This window comes from Galeopterus variegatus, unplaced genomic scaffold (assembly GCF_000696425.1).
Source record: "Galeopterus variegatus unplaced genomic scaffold, G_variegatus-3.0.2 Scaffold5891, whole genome shotgun sequence".
Taxonomy (NCBI): Eukaryota; Metazoa; Chordata; class Mammalia; order Dermoptera; family Cynocephalidae; genus Galeopterus; species Galeopterus variegatus.
In genome coordinates this window covers 61,963-82,484 of record NW_007732002.1, presented here as the reverse complement: position 1 = coordinate 82,484, position 20,522 = coordinate 61,963, and the positions used below count along the sequence as shown (strand labels likewise).

General features: G+C 36.9%; 1 pseudogene; it reads left to right on the top strand.

Moving 5' to 3' along the window:
* Positions 1-17,076, top strand: part of LOC103605550 — a 33,706-nt pseudogene extending 16,630 nt beyond the window's left edge.
* The last annotated feature ends 3,446 nt before the right edge of the window (positions 17,077-20,522 follow it).

Sequence of the window (20,522 nt, the reverse complement as noted above, 5' to 3'; positions counted from 1 at the left end):
ATGGGCTGGCCCGGTGGCGCACTGCTACAGTGCGCCACTTGGGAGCGTGGCGGCGCTCCCGCCGAGGGTTCGGATCCCACATACAGACCGGTTCCCGCTCACTGGCTGAGCGAGGTGCGGGTGCAGCACCGAGGGTTGCGATCCCGTTGCCGGTCCGGGTCCGGTACGGGCGCGACACTGAGGGCTGCGATCCGTTGCCGGACACGAAAAAAGACAAAAAAAAAGGAAAAAAAAAAAAAAAGAGTCCTTATAATAGATACATAATTAAATATTTATGGGGGAAATTTGCCTCAGAATAATCTGGCAGGGAGAGTGGAGGGGTATAGATGAAACAGCTTTGCCCATGAGTTAGTTGGTTATTGTTAAAGTTGGGAGATCATTGTGCTATTTTCTCTACTTTGGTATATCTTTTACATTTTCCCTTTTAAAGATGAAAGGGGGAATGTTGGCAGTATTCCTTGTCATAAGAAATAAACCTAAAAACAACCTATATATCTATAATAATGATTGGCTAGATGTATTAATGTATAGCCACACAATGAAATACTATGAATTATGAAAAATAAAGAGAAGTGTTTGTGTGTATGTGTGTGTGTGTATCCTGATATGGAACAGCTGCTAAGATATGCAAGTGAAAAATAATGTAAGACAATATGAATAATATGCTTTCATTTATGTTAAAAGGGCGCATACACACATATGTATTTGTATAGGTTATTTCTAAAAGAATTCTTAAGAAATTGCTAGGAGTGGTTGCCCCTGAAGAAGTGGCTGGATGGTATAGGAGAATGGGGTGAGAGAGAGAGAGGGATTAACTACTTTTCTAATTCAAAAAATCCTTTTCATTTGATTAACACTTTAGAATATAGCCCAGTGATTAAGAATTGAGCTTCTCAAGTTGACTCATGCTCATTTCCAAATAGATGATAAAAAATGTTTTGCTGACTGGTAAAAGTTTGGGGGTTAAAATACATTTTGAAATTATCTGCAAATTGGCAAGCATTAAGGCTCTCCTTTGTGTCAAAGGAAATACATTCATTTCTCACTCACAAACGAGAGAAACATTCCCATTTGGAGATTCCCCAGAGAGACTTATGTTTATAACTAAACACATGTTTTCAAGGGCTACTAAGCTGCAGAGGAAATTCGACCCTCTAGAGCAGTGGCAGAGATAATCCAAAACAGCAGATAATCCAAACCTCAAAATATTTTGTTTTTAAATGCACAATATTATTTTTAGAAGCAGTCCATTTATGTTCTTAATTATGTTTTGCTGAGGATAATAGACATATTAAAGTGAATTTGTAGTCTCTGCACACCCACCAGCAGAAGGTGGTGGAGGACATGGGCCAGAAAGATGCTTTGTGGTAGAGGAGATACTGATAACCTATAACTAGGTCAGGATGTGGTGACTGCAGATTTTTATTTCACTTCCTACCACCATTTAGACATTCCGCCTTTGCCTTTATATGACCTCCCCTCCAAAGTCTTTCTTAGAGAATTCCACCTAATTTTCCTTCCAATCCAAAGTTTAAAATAACAATACTGATCTGTAAGAAGAGAAGAAATCATTAGCATCCTTTCTATTTATAAAGTAAAAAGATCAGGGTATTTTTCAATTAATATGTTCCACATGGGCAACCCCTTTATTCCTGCCTCGTGAATGGTGAGCGTCCTATACACCAATTCCTCCAGGTATCCAGTTTAACGAGTAGGGCAGAAGCTTCAGGTAGACAGTGTGGAAAGCTGGTGATAAGGCATTGCTTTTTAAAAATGTGTTGTGTTTTGGGTGTTGTCGTTGGGGATGCAGCAAAAGCTGTGAAAGGAAAAAGGATGAAATCCCTTTTCCTGATTACTGCCTGCCTGACATGGTGCTGGGCCTTTCTAGACGGGTTACCTTGTTTGCTCCCCACAAAGACTCAGTGCAAAGGGTGAGGGTGGGGAGCAGCTGCTTGGGGCAGAGGAAGAAATGGTGAAGACCCCCAGATTTCTAGGGTGGCTGACTGGGTAGATGTGATGCCTTTAACAGAGATGGGGAAGACAGCAGGGGCTGCAGATTTGAGCAAAAGTTAGGAAGAGTTAGTGAGTTCCATTTTCCACAGGATAATTGGTGGGTCAGTAGGTCCTGACGGGTCACGTGGTGCATGGTGGGTCGTAACCTTTTAGCCAGTGAAAGAAACAAGCCATCCTTTCTATCCCTCGGAAAATCTTAATTCCCACCATATGTTTTACTGCCCATGGCACATTACAGATCATTGGTCTATTTTTTTAAATGACAGAAAACCGTATTTCTATTGTTCTTGTCTTTATACATTTCACACTTATATTAGCAATAGGAAAGTTTTATTTTTTTTAAAGTGTAGCATAGAAATGTATTTCACTTACAATAATAGTTGTGTTCCCCTAAAGTGACATATATATCCATTCATTTTCAATTCACTTTAGCAAAGTGCTTCTTTAAAGAAATACAGGTATCCAGTAAAACATTAAAAAATGTTCAACCTCGGGGGAGAGGCAGGAGGGAGGGAGGTTTCGGTGATGGGACATAATAATCAACTACATTGTATATTGACAAAATAAAAATTTTTTAAAAATGTTCAACCTCACTCACTGTTAAGTAATGTACATTAAAATAGCATTACTCACCTTCCCACTTTGGCAAGGGCATTCCCAAACAATGATACGGGGAAGGTAAATCCCTGCAACTTCTTTGGAACCAACATCCATGCACTTAGACACTCTATATTACCCTGCTATCTTAGCTTTGTGACTTTCTCAAAGTCTTTCTCAAAGTCGTTTCTCAAATGACTTTCTACAAATATATGTCCACAAATACAGCAGACATTGTTTAAGAATGTTCATCGCAATAGTGAAATAGCAAAAAGCTGGAAACAGCTTACATATACATCAATAAGTGACCAATTAAATAAATGAAGGTATATCAGGCAATGGAATAACATGCAGTTGTTAAAAAGAATAAAGGAGATCTATTTATTTGGACTTTATGTTTAGTGTGATCCCATTGGTGTCCATACAAAACAAAAATAAAATTTCTTTCTCTACTTGTACATTGTAAGAAATTGGAGGATGAATTCACAAGAAACTATTAAGGATAGTAACTTCTAGAAGCAAAATTACGGTGGAAGAAGGGCACAGGAAGACTTTTTACTTCTTTTTTTTTTTTAACCTTACTCAATTGTTTGTCTAAAACAACAACAACAAAAAAGCATATGTATCTAAAACAATACAAAAAATGGTTGCTGAAAAAGTTCTTTGACATTAAAAATGTTAATTTTGTAAACTTTTAAAACCCATGCCTCTCTTTAGACACATCTAAAAATTTCATGTCCTCCTTTATTTGAAATTTGGAAATAAATATTGTTATACAAACAAATCAGGACAATGCCACAAAACGATGTTTTGTTTTCAAAACACACACATCTCCTAGGGACTCTAATGCTATGTTTTCCTACAATCTCCCTTAAGGGAATCAGGCTCTTCAGAATGCTCATATCCTTATTCCTCTTTTTACAATACTTTTTAAACAGATTTCCTGAAGCAGATTGACATAAAATGAACTATACACATTGAAAGTGTATTGTTTCATAATCAGTATGTAGAAGAGACATCTGCACTCCCATATTCATAATAGTATTATTTATGATAGCCAAGGTATGGAATCAACTTAAGACTCCATCAGTGGATGAATGGATAAGGAAAATGGGGCATGTACACGCAATGGAACACTATTCAGCCATTAAAAAGAAGGAAATCCTGTCATTTGCAACAACGTGGATAAACCTGAATGACATTATATTATGTGAAATAAGCCAGGCACAGAAAGGCAAAAACCATATAATCTCACCTACATATGGAATCCAAAATAGTTGAACTCATAGAAGTAGAGAGTAGAATGGTGGTTACCAGGGGCCAGTGGTTGGGGAGATTTGGAGATGTTGGTCAAAGCATACAAAATTTTAGTTAAACAGGAGGAATAAGTTCAAGAGATCTATTGTACAGCATGGTGACTATAGTTAGTAACAGGTATTTTATTCTTGAAAATCGTGAAGAGAGTAGATTTTTTTTTTTCCCCTTTTTGTCTTTTTTCGTGATCGGCAACGGATCACAACCCTCAGTGTTGTGCCCATACCGGACCGGGACCAGCAACGGGATCGCAACCCTCGGCGTTGCGCCCGCACCTTGCTCAGCCAGTGAGCGGCCGGTCTGTATGTGGGATCCGAACCCTCGGCAGGAGCACCACCGTGCTCTCAAGCGGCACACTGTAGCAGTGCGCCACCGGGCCGGCCCGAAGAGAGTAGATTTTAAGTGTTCTCACCACACACATAAAAAAATGATGTGTGTGAGGTAATGCATATGTTAATTAGTTTGGTTTAGCCATTCCAAAATGTATACATATTTCAAAACACAATGTTGTACACCATAAGTATATGCAATTTTTATTTGTCAGTCAAAAAAGTGTATCATTTCGTATGTACTGCCATATGTATTCACCCATGAAATCATCACCACAGTCAAGATAGTGAACATGCCCATTACCCCTAAAAGTTTCCTCTTGTCCCTTTGTTCTCTCTCTCTCCAGCCCACCCCACCCTCAGAAAACCTCTGACCTGCTTTAGGTCACTATAGATTAGTTTGCATTTTCTAGAGTTTTTATATAATTGCAATCATACAGAATGTAGTTATTTTGTCTGGGTTCTTTTACTCAGGGTGATTATTTTGAGATTCATCCATGTTGTTGTGTGCAACAAAAGTTCATTCCTTTTCATTGCTGAAGAGTATTACATTGTGTGAATATAATAGAATTTGTTTGTGCATTCCCCTATGAATGGACATCTGGGTTGTATTCAGTTTGGGGCTCTTACAGATAAGGTTGTTATGAATATTCATGTACAAGTCTTTGAATGGACATATGCTTTCATGTCTCTTGTTTAAATATCTAGGAGTAGAATGGCTAAATCATATTACATGTAAATTAAACTTTTGAAGAAACTGCCAAATTGTTTTCCAAAGTGGTTGTACCGTTTTACATTCCATCCAGAAGTGTACAGGAGTTTGAGTTCTTCCACATCCTAGCCAACATTTGGTATAATCAGTCTTTTTAATTTTAGTCACTCTAATAGGTGTGCAGTGGCATCTCATTGTGGTTTTAATTTGCACTTCATTAACAGCTAATGACATTGAGCATCTTTTCCATGTGCTTATTTGCCATCCATATATCTTCTCTGGTAAAGTACATGTTCAAATCTTTTGCCTTTTTTCTTAATTGGGTTGTTATTTTTATTTTTTATTATTGAACTGCAAGGTTTTTTTGTATATTCAGTATACAAGGCCTTTATCAGATATAAAATTTGCAAATGTTTTCTCCCAGTCAATGCTTTGTCTTTCCATTCTTTTAAACAATGTTCTTTGAAGAGCAGAATTTTAAGATTTTGCTCAAGTCCAATTTATAAATTTGTTTTTTCATAGATGTGCTTTTGGTCTCATATCTAAGAAATCTTTGTCTAACCCAAGTTCAAAAAGGATTTTTCTCCAAAGTTTTGTTCTAGAATTTTTATAATTTTAGGATTATGGTTTAGAGTAGGTCTGTGACACATTAACAGTTCATTTTTGTACACGGTGTGAAGTATGGATATAAATTCTTTTTTTTTTTGCATATGGATATTAAAGTGTTTCAGTACCATTTGTTGAAAAGATGATCCTTTCTCCACTGAATTGCAATTGCACTTTGTAAAAAATCAGTGGTCCCTATATATGTGGGTCTATTTCTGTGTCTATATTTTATTACATTGATCAATTTGTCTTTATACCTATACCATACTCTTTTGATTACTGTAACTTTATAATAGGAGGGTACTTCAAAAAGTTCATGGAAAAAATGGAATTCAAAGATAATAAGCACCTTTCCATGAACTTTTTGAATACCCCTCATATGTCTGACAATCAAGTAGTGTTAGCCCCCCAATATCTTCTCTTTTCAAAGTTGTTTTTACTATTCTAGGTCTTCTGTATTTCTCTAAGAATTTCAGAATGATCTCGTCAATTTCAACAAAAAAGTCTTCTGGGATTTGGATAGGGATTGTGTTGAACCTATACGCCAATTTGGGGAGAATTGATATCTAAACAAGTATTCTCTCTGAGTCTTTAATTCATGAACACAGTATATCTCTCCCTCTATTTTGGTCTTCTTTTATTTCTGTCAATAATGTTTTGTAGCTTACTGTGTACAGGTCTTTTACATCTTTTGCCAGATTTATCCCTAAGTATGTCACTTATTGTAAAGGTATTGTTTTTTTATCTCAATTTCCCATTGTCTGTTGCTAGTATATAGGAACACAACTAATTTTGGATATTGATATTGCATCCTACAACCTTACTTCACTGGTCAGAACCTCTAATAATATGTTTGATATAAATGGAGAGAACAGACATCCTTACCCGTTGGCAATCTTAGAAGGAAAGCATTCAGTTTTTCATATTAAGTATGCTGTCAGCTGTAGGGTTTTTGTAGATGCTGATTTGCTGAGAATTTTGATCAGAAATTGATGTTGGATTTTGTCAAATATGTTTTCTACATCTATTGTGATGATCATATTTTTTTTTCCTTTTGGTTTGTTAATGTGCTGATTACACTGATTGATTTTCAAATATTGATCTAATCTTGCTTTCCCAGGATAAACCCCACTTAGTAATGGTTTATAATCTTTTTATAGTTTGTTTGATTTGATTTGCTAATACTTTATTAAGAATTTTTGTATCTATGTTAATGAGTAATTGTGTTCTGTAGTTTTTATTTCTTGTGATACCTTTGTATAGTTTTGTATCAAATTAATACCAGCTTCATAGAATGCATTGAGAGATATTCCAACTTCTTCATTTTAAAGAGTTTGTATAAAATTAATATTTCTTTCTTAGATGTTGGGTAGAATTCACTGATAATAACATTTGGGCTTGGAGTTTTCTTTGTGGGAAGATTTTCAATAACAAGTTCAAGTCCTTTAATAGAGAGCTATTCCAGCTATAGACTTTTTCTTAAGTGAATTTTAGTAGGTTATATCTTTCAAAGAATTTGTTCATTTCATCTAAGTATTGAATTTATAAGCATAAAATTGCTCATAATATGCCCTTATTGTCTTTTTAATGTCTGTAGATTCTGCAATGATATCACCTCTCTCATTTCATATTAGTAATGTGTGTCCTCTCTCTTTTTTTCCTTATCAGTCAGGCTGGAAGTTTGTCAATATAATCTATCTTCTCAAAGAGCCAACTTTCAGTTTCATTGATTTTCTGTATTGTTTTTATATTTTCTATTTTACTGGTTTCTACTGTGATATTTATTGTTTCCTTTCTTCTACTTACTTTGGGATTTATTTATTTTTCTTTTTTCTAGATTTTTATGGTAGAAGTTGAAGTCATTGATTTGTGAACATAGAACTGGCTTTTCTTCTAACATAGGCATTTAGTGCTATAAATTTTCCTCTAAGTACTGCTTTAGCTGCATATCACAAATTTTGATATGTGTTTTCATTTTCATTTGGTTAAAAATACTTTAAAAATGCTTTTGAACTCTACTTTGACCAATGTGTCATTTAGAAGTGTGTTATTTAGTTTCCATATATTTGATGATTTCCCAGATGCCTTTCTAATTGAAATCCATTTGGTCAGAGAACATACTTTGTTTGAATCCTTTTAAATTCATCAAGACTTATTTTATGGCCCAGAATATGTCCCACCTTGGTCAATGTGTGTACTCAAAAAGAACATGTATTTTTGCTGGTGGTGGTAGAATGTTCTGTAAATATCAGTTAGGTCAAATTAGCTGGCAATGTTCTTCAGGTCATATGCTGAATGATTTTCTGTCTACTTTCCTATCAATTATTGAGAGAGAGGTGTTGAAGTCTCCAACCATAATTATGGGTTTATCCATTTCTTTCTGTAATTCTATCAGTTTTTGCTTCATATAATTTTGAGCTCTGTTATTAGGCACATAAATATTTAGGTTTCTTACATTCTCTTGAAGAATTGACCCCTTTATCATTATGAAATGATGCTCTTTATCCCTAATAATAGTTTTTACTATGCAACCTACTTTGTCAGCTTTCTTTTGATTCGTGTTAGCATGGTATATCTTTAGTCATGCATTTAGTTTTAACTTCTTAGTGTCTTTATATTTAAAGTGAATCTCTTGAAAAAAATTAAGTGAACCTCTTGATAGCAGCATATAGTTGAATCTTGCCTTTTAATTGAGTGTTTTAATCATTTATATTTAATGTGATTATTGATATGCTTGGGTTTAAGTCTAACTTCTTACTATGTATGTTCTATTTGTCCCATCTCTTCTTTGTTCCTTTTTCCTTTATCTGCCTTCTTTTGAGAATTTTTTATTTATTACTTTTAATCTTTTTTTGTTGACTTGTTACTTACAACTCTTTATAGTGTTATTTATAGTGGTTGCTTTTTAGGGTTTATAGTACAGAAGGTCCTCTCTTTGCACGGTAATGCTAGACTGCAAAAATGACCATGCAAACTGAATTGTGTAAAGAGATATTAATAATTAATGAGAAAGTTACAAATGTTCTTAACCTTGAAAAATTTTGTTAAAATATTAAAAACTCTCTTCTTATCATTTATAAATATATAGAGAAATTACAAAACAATAAAATTAGCACTTATTTAGTACACTGTAATTTAAAACATTAGAAATATTGAAAATTAAAGTGTTTTGTTTCTTTATATAAAAGGAAACTTATCAAGAAGATTTCCTCTTCCAGGAATATAAAATAGACATACTTTTCCCTATTTCTCCTTCTAGGTTCAACTAAAAACTCTGTACATTATATATAAAACAAACATAAGATGACTCTGAAAGTTGAAGAAAAGACAAAGACTGGATTGGCTAGGGACCTGAGGACACGAAGAACAACACAGTGTTAATTTCCTTGGGGGTTTTTTCTCTCTTTTTTTTATTGCCTCATATACCCCAGACATGGAGATGAAGAAACTGGCAACCTGAAAATGCCAACAGGAACAGGCAAAAAAAGCCCCAGTAAAAACCTGTGCTCTCTAGCCAAAGGACCAGGAAAAGGGCAGATTAGTAAGAAAGAAAACATTTTGCAATAACCACTGTACTCCAGCCAAGCACCACAGAAAAAACTGTGGTCCCACCCTCAGCCACACCAGCAAATGCTGAGTGGGGAGCTTAGAATTCCACACCAACAAGACAGTATGAAGGTGTTACAACACCCCTGCCAGGGTGGTGTCAGAGAATGCCAGCTGAGGAGCCATGACTTTCATCTCTGTTGAGCCCTAATTAGCTTTCCTCCCCTCATGTGGTATCAGTGAAGACTGCATGGACAGCTTGGACTTGCCACTTCTAGCAATAAAGAGGTCCTCCTTTCCTTCCCTGGTGGGATGGTGTCAGAGGTAATACTAGCTTCATAAAATAAATTGAGAAGTGTTCCGTCTCCTTCTGTTTTCTAGATGGAATTGTGCAGAATTTGAGTTAAATCTTTAAACGTTTGGTATAATTCTCCAGTGAAACCATCTGGGCCTGGAGTTTCTTTTGGGGGAATTTAAAAACTATGCATTTATCTTAATATAGAAAATCCTAAAGAATTCACAGTAAAAAAAACTCTTAGAGCTAATAAACCAGTGCAGCAAGGTTACAGGATATAAGATCAATATACAAAAATTACTTGTATTTCTATACACTAGCAATGAACACCCCAAAGACCAGAATACATGAAACTACTAAGAAAGCATAGGGGAAATGCTTCGTGACACTGGTCTGGGCAAGGAGCTTTTGGATAAGACCTCAAAAGCACAGGTAACAAAAGCAAATATAGACAAGTGGGATTACATCAAACTAAGTTTCTTCACAGCCAGGGAAACAATCCCATTTACAATAGTATCAAAAAGAATAGAATACTTAGGGAAAAAAATTAAAAAATAAAGGGCAAGACAGAAAACCAGAAAATATTGTTAAAAGAATACCCAAGTAAAAGGAAAGACCTCCCATGTTCATGAATTGGAAGACTTAATTTTGTTAAGATGGAAACGTTTTCCAAATTGATCTACAGAGTCAACGCAACCCCTGTCAAAATTCCAGCTGCCCTATTAGCAGAAATGGGTAATTCGATCCTAAAAATTCATATGGAAATTCAAAAAAAAAAAAAACTTAAAAAACAATAAAACAAAAAATAGACAAAACAATCTTGAAAAAAAAAGTTAGAGGACTCACACTTTCTGTGTTCAAAACCCATTATAAGGCCATGGTAATCAACACACTCTGTTATTGGCATAATGAAAGACATATAGGTCAACCAAATAGCATAGAGAGTCCAGAAATAAACTCATCCATCTATGGTCAATTGATTTTTGACCACAGTACCAAGACAATTCAATGAAGAAAGAACAGTCTTTACAACAAATGGTGCTGGGACAACTGAATATTCACATGCAAAAGAATGAAGTTGGAATCCTACTTTATAACATATAAAAAAAAAATTAACTCACTGGTAGGGCCAGCTCTCAGTCCAGCAGCACACAGATGGGCTCATCAGTCAGCCACCATAGGTGGTGGCCTGACAAGGGCAGGAGGTAAGTCCGTTCCCCCAAAATGAGAAAAGCAGAACAACTCAAGAAATACAATGAGGTTAGTGATTTCAGTAATACAGAAAATTGACCAGCATTAGGAGAACTGGTTAACATTGGATGTCAGAGTGTCATCAAGCAAGGAAACAAGAAGCCACAAAATAGAAAAGAAAAAGAAGAGAAGGTTAGAAAGAGAAGCAACAATGAGAGCAAAGAAAACTAGAAACAAAACTAGTTGGCCCTAGCGAAAATACCAATGAAGATGAAGCTCAGTCAAGTAATCCAGGAAAAAGAGCTAATACACACAGTGGGTACTACTCTACTTAGATGACCTAAGACCAGATAATTAAGAAAGACCTGGATCCTGGAGCAGCTCACAGGATCTTGAAACCTGAAGAAAATAAATCAGCACCTAACAATAGGTAAAATAATACACAAAGTTGGAGGTAAGATAGAGAAATGAGAGGTAATCAAAATGAATTTTCCAGTATGAATAGTGAGGGTGATACGTCTCTTTAGAGGCTGAAAGACAGGCTTGGCTGAACAGGGAAGAGAAGGAGGCAGAAGAAATCCTCAAATGAACTTTGATTATTCATATGGTTATCAAGAACATAGTGGAAGGACTGATCGACCATTTCAAACAAAACTTAATATCAGATGATGTATTACTTTAATGGTAGTACAGGCATACAGGTGTATCTTGTGGAAGAAGCACAGCTTAAAGAGTACATTAAGCACCAAATTGAATATTACTTCCTTATAGAAAATTTAGAGTGGAGTGTCTTAGGAGGAAGATGCATGAACATGGTTTTTTGCTTATTTCCCTGATTGCTAGTTTCCACTATGTTCAGGCTCTCACTGCAAACCTTAAATCTTATTTTAGAGGCACTGAAAGATAATATAGAAATGAAAATCGTGGACAAGAACATGAGAAAAAGGATAAAACCAGACAAATGGCCAATTCCTAACTCTCTACCAAGTATGCCACCAACAGACTTCTCTCAACTGATTGCTCAGAATTCATACCAGGCCAACCCTTTGGCTCACATACAGAGTCTGCCTATATTTTCCAATAATTGGAATTTCACTGAGCCCAAAGAAAATATGATATTGAAACAAGTATCCTCAAGCAATGTTTAGAGGTTTTTCTACCAATATGCCTGATTTGGTCTCAGCCTTGATGTCTTAGTCCATTCGGGCTGCTATAACAAAATACCTTAGACTAGATGGCTTATAAACAACAAAAATTTATTTCTCACAGTTCTGGAGGCTGAGAGGTCCAAGATCAAGACAATAGTAGATTTTGTGTCTGGTGAGAGCCTGTTTTCTGGTTCATAGATGGATCCTTCTTGCTGTGTCCTTACTTGGCAGAAGGGGTGAGGGGTCATCCTTGGGCCTCTTTTACAAGGGCACTAATCCCATTCATGAGAGTTCTGCCCTCAGGGCCTAATCACCTCCCAAAGGCCCCACCTTCTAGTATCACCCTACAGGTAAGGATTTCAACACATGAATTTGAGGGGCATGGGAGGACATAAATATTCAGACTACAGCACTTGGATAGAAGTAAAAAAGAGACATCTACCCCCAGTGATATTAAAGGAATCAAAATCTGTACCTGATGAGACATCAAGTCAATTACATCCTCCAAAACAATAAGAATGAGAAGAACTTGGTTTTTTTACATGATGAAGAAATGAAACATATAGAAAGATGAAAAACACATTTATTGATTGGTCTGATAATTATTCAGATTAGGAAATTGATAAGCAGGATTTAAACAAGATTTTGATTGTAATTCATACTTTACCTTACATAAGAAAACACCCTGGAGGGTAAGAAACAAGCAACCACATGTCTCAGGCAAAAATTGTATCTGAACTTGCTAAAGTTATCAATGCTATTATTATCAAATATCAATATATATTAATATATCATATATCAATCATATTATCATGACATGATTTATGGATAGAAGAGGATGAAAACAAACACGCAGCCATAAAGGTAATTGCTTCTGGCCAACATCTGTTTGCTGAAATTTTTTTAAGTGTATGCTGCTGTTTATGTTTTCCTAAACTTGAAGTATTATTCTATGAAATTTTGAATATAAATAAATTATGTTAAATTTGAAAAATTCCTTCAAATATTCCCTTTGATAGTCACAACCTGAGCCTGAGAAGTAATTTATTTTATATAAATGACAGTGTAACGAACACTCTAATTACAAAAAAGAATAGCACTCACTGACTAAAAACCCTTGCTTTTTTCAGGTGAAATTTTATAAGCTCTTCAAAGTAAGACTTTTTCTCATAAGAAGGAATAAAAACTTCCCATAAGAAAGAAGTTATTATAGACAGACTTAGCTTCTATGCTCATTCCTTAACTGACTATGATCATCCCAGCTATAAGAACCAGTGGCTCGTGAGAAGAGTTCCTTCTGTTGACACCTTCCATCCTGCTCACCTTCGTCTATGGTGTATATTTTATGTTAGTGGCTGATTATCTTTTCTTGTCCTATCATAACTGGGATGCTAGGCGTGCTGTTTGAAACCTCGTTCCATTTTCTTTTCTTTCTATTTCACCCCAGGTCCCTTATCTAAGTTATTAAGGTAGAATATAAGAGAGGACCAGACTAGTTCCTTTAATATAAATCCTTATGGTACAGGTAGGGATAAGAAAGATCTTTTTCTGCCATTTCCACATGTTGACAATTAAATTCATCAGAAAAGATCCAAAGTTAAATATCTGTTCGGGGGCTAGAATAACAAGGGAAATGTTCTTGTCGTATAACTATAATAGGTCAAAAAGGAGAGATACTGTGGTCAGAAATAGTTACAGTTGTAGAAAGGAAGAGGGCCTCGTAGCAATTGAACAGCGGGGACTGGCTGTCCACAGGAGTTCGTGTCATCAACAGGAAGTGTGCTTTCCTTCTTGGCTCCTCATTTCTTTCTTCCTGAAGTTTTCATCACTGCCTTCAGTCTCTTACCATCTCTAGCCACTGCTTTATTGGAAACCCTGTCCCAGGCTGCAATAGATTGTCAAATGACTTAGATCCTGAGTAGTCCTTTGCCTGTCTTCTGGGGAGAAGGAAGTGTGTTTTTACAGAGTTTCTTAGTTAAAAGCCTTTCATTTTCTTTTCCTTGTATAAGTACCATTTTATTTGTGACAATGTGGTTCTATAAATAATATCTACCTTAAATCCTTGTATGGAACACTATGGGATATATATAAATAAATTCTACTCATGGTAGGCTAAAATTGTAATGCTCCCATTCCCTATCCCTGTACCCTGTTTTGTTCTTCACTGTAGCATATATCAGCATCTACCATTCTATATATTTTACTTACTTCTTCCTTTTTGGTTTGATCACATGGATATAAGATCGATGGGGATAGAGATTTTTGCCTATTTTGTTTATTATTGTATCCTCAGTGCTAGGACAGTTCCTGGCACAAAGTAGTTCTCAGTTTATATTTCTTAAATGAATAAATGAATTACGGATTAAACATTATGAACTAATCAAAGGAAACATACCAATGGGTATGATGTTGAATCTGTGGGAAAGTGTTTTTAAAGTTCCAAATAACAAACTTCCAAGCCAACATGAGAAAAATATACTATTTCCAGGAGATTATTTATTGGCTTTAACTAAAGTATAGGTAACAATAATGAAAAACCGTGTATTAAGTTATTGAGGAAGATGCTGGTTTCATCCATTAAATATTAATCAGCGAAAAGTAATCTAGGCTGTCTGGCTTTTAAGCACTATGGGTCTGTGCACAGACATGTCTTATTTTTAGTCTAATCTCTATGAATGTTTTGTCATCTAACTCATACCCCTCATTTCTAATTCTGCACACAACTTGTCATGTAATAATTGTGCTTTTTGTGTGGGTCTGCTTAAAGGGAGAGAAATCAATCATTTAACAGATACTTATTGAACTCCTACTATGTGCCAAACATTGTGCTAAATCCTGGGCATAAAGTGGGAAGATAACAGATACAGCCTCTACATCCTGGCATTTAAGGGGGAATGGACCTTAACTAAATAAACCCACAATAAATAATCATAAATTATGATCAATTTTGTAAAGGAAAAGAGCAAGATTCTATTGGGTTAGGTGCTCAGGGAGGGACTCTGAGAAAGTAACTGTCAAGGTGAGATATGAAGCCTGAGTAAGGAGTTAACCGTACAAAAAGCATGGAAACAATATTTCAAGAAGAGGATTGGAGGCGGGTAAGAATTTGACATTTTTGAGAAACTGTGAAAAGACAGTTTGTCTATAGTATTACATAAGAAGACAATTACAGGTATACAGGTAGGAGTTAGACCATACAAGGTTTTGTAGGCAATGTTAAGTAGTTTGGAATTTATTTAAAATTCAAATGTAGTACCTTGAAGGGTTTTACCCAGGCAAAATGACATGATCTAATTTTCATTTTTAATTTTTGGCAGCTGGCTGGTAGGGGGATCCCAACCCTTGACTTTGGTGTTAATAACACTGTGCTCTAACCAACTGAGCTAACCAGAGAGCCCTAATTTTCCCTTTTAAAAGATCACTTTGATTGCTGTGGGGAGAATACATTGGTTGTGGAGAAAAGTGGACAGACGACATCAATGCCGAGGCTATGGAAGTAACATAAGAGATACTGAAGGTACAGTGGTGTCAGAGGAAGTGCAGAAATGGAAAGACCCTCATCTAATCCCTGAGGAATGGTCATTTAGGTATTGTATAGCAAAGGGAAGTGTTGTGGAAGCCAAAAACTGGTTCCAAGAGGGGAGGCATAATCAGGTGTCAGAAACCGTGGAGAGGTTGAATTAGATAGGAATGAAAAGTATGTCAAATGGATATGGCAGCTTGGTGATCCTTTCTGACCTCTGTAAGAGGAATTTTAGTGGATCCAGAAGCAATGTTGAAGTAGACCAAAGAGAGAGTATAGGCTTTCTGTTTGTGGCATGTCATCACTGCTGAAAACAACAAAAGTGCTAATTAATGGATGAAAAAAACTGCTTAAAAGCCTCAAAGAATCCAAGCACCTCTGGGGACTGGAGCTGAGGACCCGTGGGCACCCCCTTCCCACAGGAATGCACTGGGAACCCCTCTAAGAAAGCCCCGCTTTACCCCTAACCTGTCCTGGCTCCCTTATGCCTTCACTACCCCCCCAGGCACAGGTTCCAGCCCTGGGAGGGCAGTTGAGAGAAAGTCTGGGCCAAGGTCTGGCCCCACACTCGCCCCCCTTTTTGCCCCCAGTGAGCTGAACTACCACGAAGCAGCCTTGGTGGACAGCCACTGCAAGGCCATCTGTGACCAATGGGACAACCTGGGCACGCTCACCCAGAAGAGGTGGGATGCACTAGAGCAGATATAGAAGCTCCTGGAGACCATCAACCAGCTACAGCTGGATTTCCCGTTGGGCAGCACCCTTCAACAGCTAGCTGGTTGGTGCCATGGAGGACCTGCAGGACGTGTGGCCGGTGCACTCAGTGGAGGAAGTCCAGAGTCTGCTGACAGCACATGAGCAGTTCAAGACAATATTGCCTGAGGCTGATCAAGAGGGAGGCACCATTCTTGGCATCCAGGGTAAGATCCAGAAGATCTGCCAAACTTAGGGGCTGTGGTCCAGCTCCACCAACCCCAACATTGCCCTCAGCCTGTAAGACATCAGTACCAAGTAGGACACAGTCTGAAAGTTGGTGCCCAGCCATGAACAGATGCTGCAGGAAGTGCTGGCATGGCAGCAGGTGAATGAGAGGCTCTGGTGACAGTTTGCAGCCTGAGCCAATGTCATCAGACCCTGGATCCAGGAGAAGGTGGAGGAGATAGGACAGCTGCCAGCAGGGCTGGCCACCTCTTTGGAGAAACAGATGGCTGGGCTGCAGCAGCAGTAGCAGGACATTATCAACTAAAAGAACAATGTTGACTGCTGAAAGGTGACCACCAGCTGCTGCAGGAGAGCCTGGTGTTCAGAGATAAGCACAGTATACAGCATGGAGCACATCCGCATGGGCTGGGAGCAGCTGCTCACCCCCGTCGCTCGCACCATCAGTGAGATGGAGAATGAGGTACTGACCTGAGACACCAAGGGCTGAGCCAAGAGCTGCTCAACAAGTTCCAGACATCCTTCAACCACTTTGATCATGAGTGGAATGGGATGATGGAGCCCAACGACTTCCAGGCTTGCCTCATCTCCATGGGCTATGACCTGGGGATAATGGAGTTTGCTTGCATCATGACCATGGTGGACTCCAAAGCAGCCGGGGTCATGACCTTTCAGGCCTTCATCAGCTTCATGACCCAAGAGACATCCAAGACTGATCTGGCTGAGCAAGTGTGGCCTCTTTCAAGATCCTGGCAGGAGACAAGAACTACATCACCCCCTAGGAGCTGTGGTGAGAGCTCCTAGCTCAGCAGGCTGAGTACTGCATCTGCTGTATGGTGCCCTACAAGGGCTCCATAAAATAGCACAAAATAAGGTGGTAAATTTTTTTTTTTTTCCTTTTTGTCTTTTTCCGTGTCCGGCAACGGATTGCAACCCTCAGTGTCGCCCCCGTACCGGACCGGGACCAGCAACGGGATCGCAACCCTTGGTGTCGCTCCCGCGCCTCGCTCAGCCAGTGAGCGGGAACCGGTCTGTATGTGGGATCCGAACCCTCAGCGGGAGCGCCGCCATGCTTCCCAAGCGGCGCACTACAGCAGTGCACCACCGGGCCGGCCCATAAGGTGGTAAATTTAACCCAAATATTTAAGTAGCCAAATGATTGTCAGACTGGACTTAAGAAAAGTACAACCAGATATTTATACATATCAAAAACATAATGAAGCAAAAAGATTGGAAGAAAAAAATGAAAAAATATATAGCATAAAATAGAATCCATTTCAACTTGATCTACAGATCAAGGCAATTCCTACCAAAATCTTGGCTGCTTTCTTTGCAGAAATTCATGTATTGATATTAAAACTCATATGGGAATTCAAGGGAGTCAAAAAGCCAAAACACTTTTGGAAAAGAAGAATAGAATTGAAGGACTCACACATCAAACTTAGTACAGAACTACAGAATTCAGGACAGTGTGGCACCCACACAATGGTAAACATATAGATCAATGGAATAAAACTGAGAGTTCAGAAATAAAACTTCAAACTTGCAGTCAGTTCATTTTTGACAAGAATGCCAAGACCGTTAAATGTGGGAAAAATAACCTTTTCAATAAATGGTGCTGGGACAAATGGATATCCACATGTGAAAGAATTGGACTCCTATCTCCCATCATATCCAAAAATTAACTCAAAATGGATGTAAGACCTAAATGTAACAGCCTAAAACTATAAAACTCTTAGAAGAAAACACAGATGTAAGTCTTTGTGAACATGGATTAAGCAGGCATTTCTTATATGACACCAATTCACAAACAACAAAGGAAAAACAATTAATTAGATATTATCAAAATTTTAAACTTTTGTACTTCAAAGGCACCATTAAGAAAGTAAAAGACAACCCACAGAATGGGAGGAAAAAACTGTGCAAATCATGTATCTAATAAGGGACTTGTATCTAGAATATATAAAGAACTCTTACAACTTAATAATAAAAATACAAATAAACCAATTTTAAATTGGCCAAAGGATCTGAGTAGACATTTTTCAAAAGAAGACATACATATGATCAACAAGAATATAAAAAGCAGCTAAACATTAGTAGCTTCCAGGGAAATGCAAACCAAAACCGCAATGAGATATCTCCTTACACTAAGAAAGCTGTAATCGAAAGACAGGTGATAGGAACGATCTGGGAGAAACTGAAACCCTTAAACATTGTTGGTGGGAATATAAAATGATTTCGCTTCTTTGGAAAACAGTCTGGCAGTTCCTCAAAATATTAAACATAGAGTTAGCATATTAACCAGCATTGCCACTCCAAGATATATACCCAGGAGAAATGAAAACTTATGTCCACACAAAAACTTGTATATAAATGTTCATAGCAGCATTACAAATGGAAAGAATTCAAATGTCTATCAACTGATGAATGGATAAATAAAAAGTGGTATATCCATACAATGAAGATATTATTCAGCAATAAAAATGAAGGTATTATTGATATATGTTACAACATGAATAAACCTTGAAAACATGCTAAATGAAAAAATAAATGTGCTAAGTGAAGGAAGCCACAAAGGACCACATATTGTAGGATTCCATTCATATGCAATGTCGTGAATAAGCAAGTCAATAGAGACAAAAAGTAAATTGGTAGTTGCCTAAGGCAGCAGGAAGGGTTGAGAAAATGGGCAGAAACTGCTAATGGGTACGGGTTTCTTCTTGGGGTGATAAAAATATTCTAAAATTGATTGTGGTGATGGTTGCACAACTCTGCGAATATACTAAAAACACTATCGAATTCTACACTTGAAGTGGATGAATTATACTGTATATGAATTATATCATAATAAAGCTGTTATTTTTTAAAAGCTATGTTCCAAATTTAAAAATAATAAAAATTACTCAAAATAGATTAACGACCCAAATGTAAGAGCTAAAACTGTAAAACTCTTAGAAGAAATTACAGATGTAAATTAAGTTACAGTTTCTCAGATGCGATACCTAATGCACAAGCACAAGGAGTATATCATCAAAATTTAAAAGTTTTGTGCTCCAAAGGACACTATCAAGAAAGTGAGAAGACACCCACAGAACTGGAGAAAATACTTGCAAATAGAAGATCTGATAAGAGACTGATATACAGAATTTCTGAAGAAATCTTACAATTCGACAATAACTCAATTAAAGAAATGGGCAAATGATTTGAATAGGCATAGATCCAAAGAAGATATACAAATGGCCAATAGGCACAAAAAAATGCTCAATATTATTAGTCATTAGGGAAATGTAAATCAAAACTATGAGATACCACTTCACACTCACTAGGATAGTTATAACAATAATAACACCAAAAAAAAAAAAAAAAAACCCATAGACAATAACAAGCATTGGTGTAGATGTGGAGAAATTGGAACCCTCATATGTTGCTGGTGGCACTGAAGAATGATTTGGCTTCTTTGAAAAATGGTTTAGCAGTTCCTCAAAAAGTCAAACATAGGTTTACCATATAACCCAGCAATTCCAATCCCAGGTATAGACCCAAGAGAACTGAAGACATATTTTCATACAAAAACTTGCACATGAATGTTCATAGCAGTATTATTCATAATAACCAAAAAGTGGAAACAACCCAAATGTCCATCAACTGATGAATGAATAAAGAAAATATGGCATATCCATACAGTGGAATATTATTCAGCCCAAAAGAGGAATAAAGTACTGATACATGCTACAACATGTATCAGCCTTCAAAACGTATTAAGTGAAAGAAGCCAGACACAAAAGACCACAAATTGTACGATTACTTTATGCGTGATGTCCAGAATAGGCTAATCCGTAGACAGAGAGTAGATTCATAATTTCCAGGGACTGGGAGTAGAGGGAAAGGGGGGAAGTGACTGCTAATGGTTACCAGGTTTCTTTCTGGGTTGATGAAAATTTTCTGGGATGAATTAATGGTAATGGTTGCACAACCTTGTGAATAGACTAAACACCACTGAATTACACACTTTTAAAAGGTGAATTTTAGTCTATGTTAATTATATCTCAATAATAAAGTGAAATAAAATGTAATATAATGTAATATAATATAAGAAATAATGGAAAACTTTCTAAACTTCATAAAGGGCATCTACAAAAAACCCCACAGCTAACATTATACTTAATGGTGAAAGACCGAATTCTTTTTCTCTAAGATTGGAAAAAAGGCTAAGATGCCCTCTCTGATTATCACTCTTATTCAACATAGTGCTGAAAGTTCTAACCAGTGCAATAAGTCAAGAAAAGGAATAAAAGGCATACATATTAGA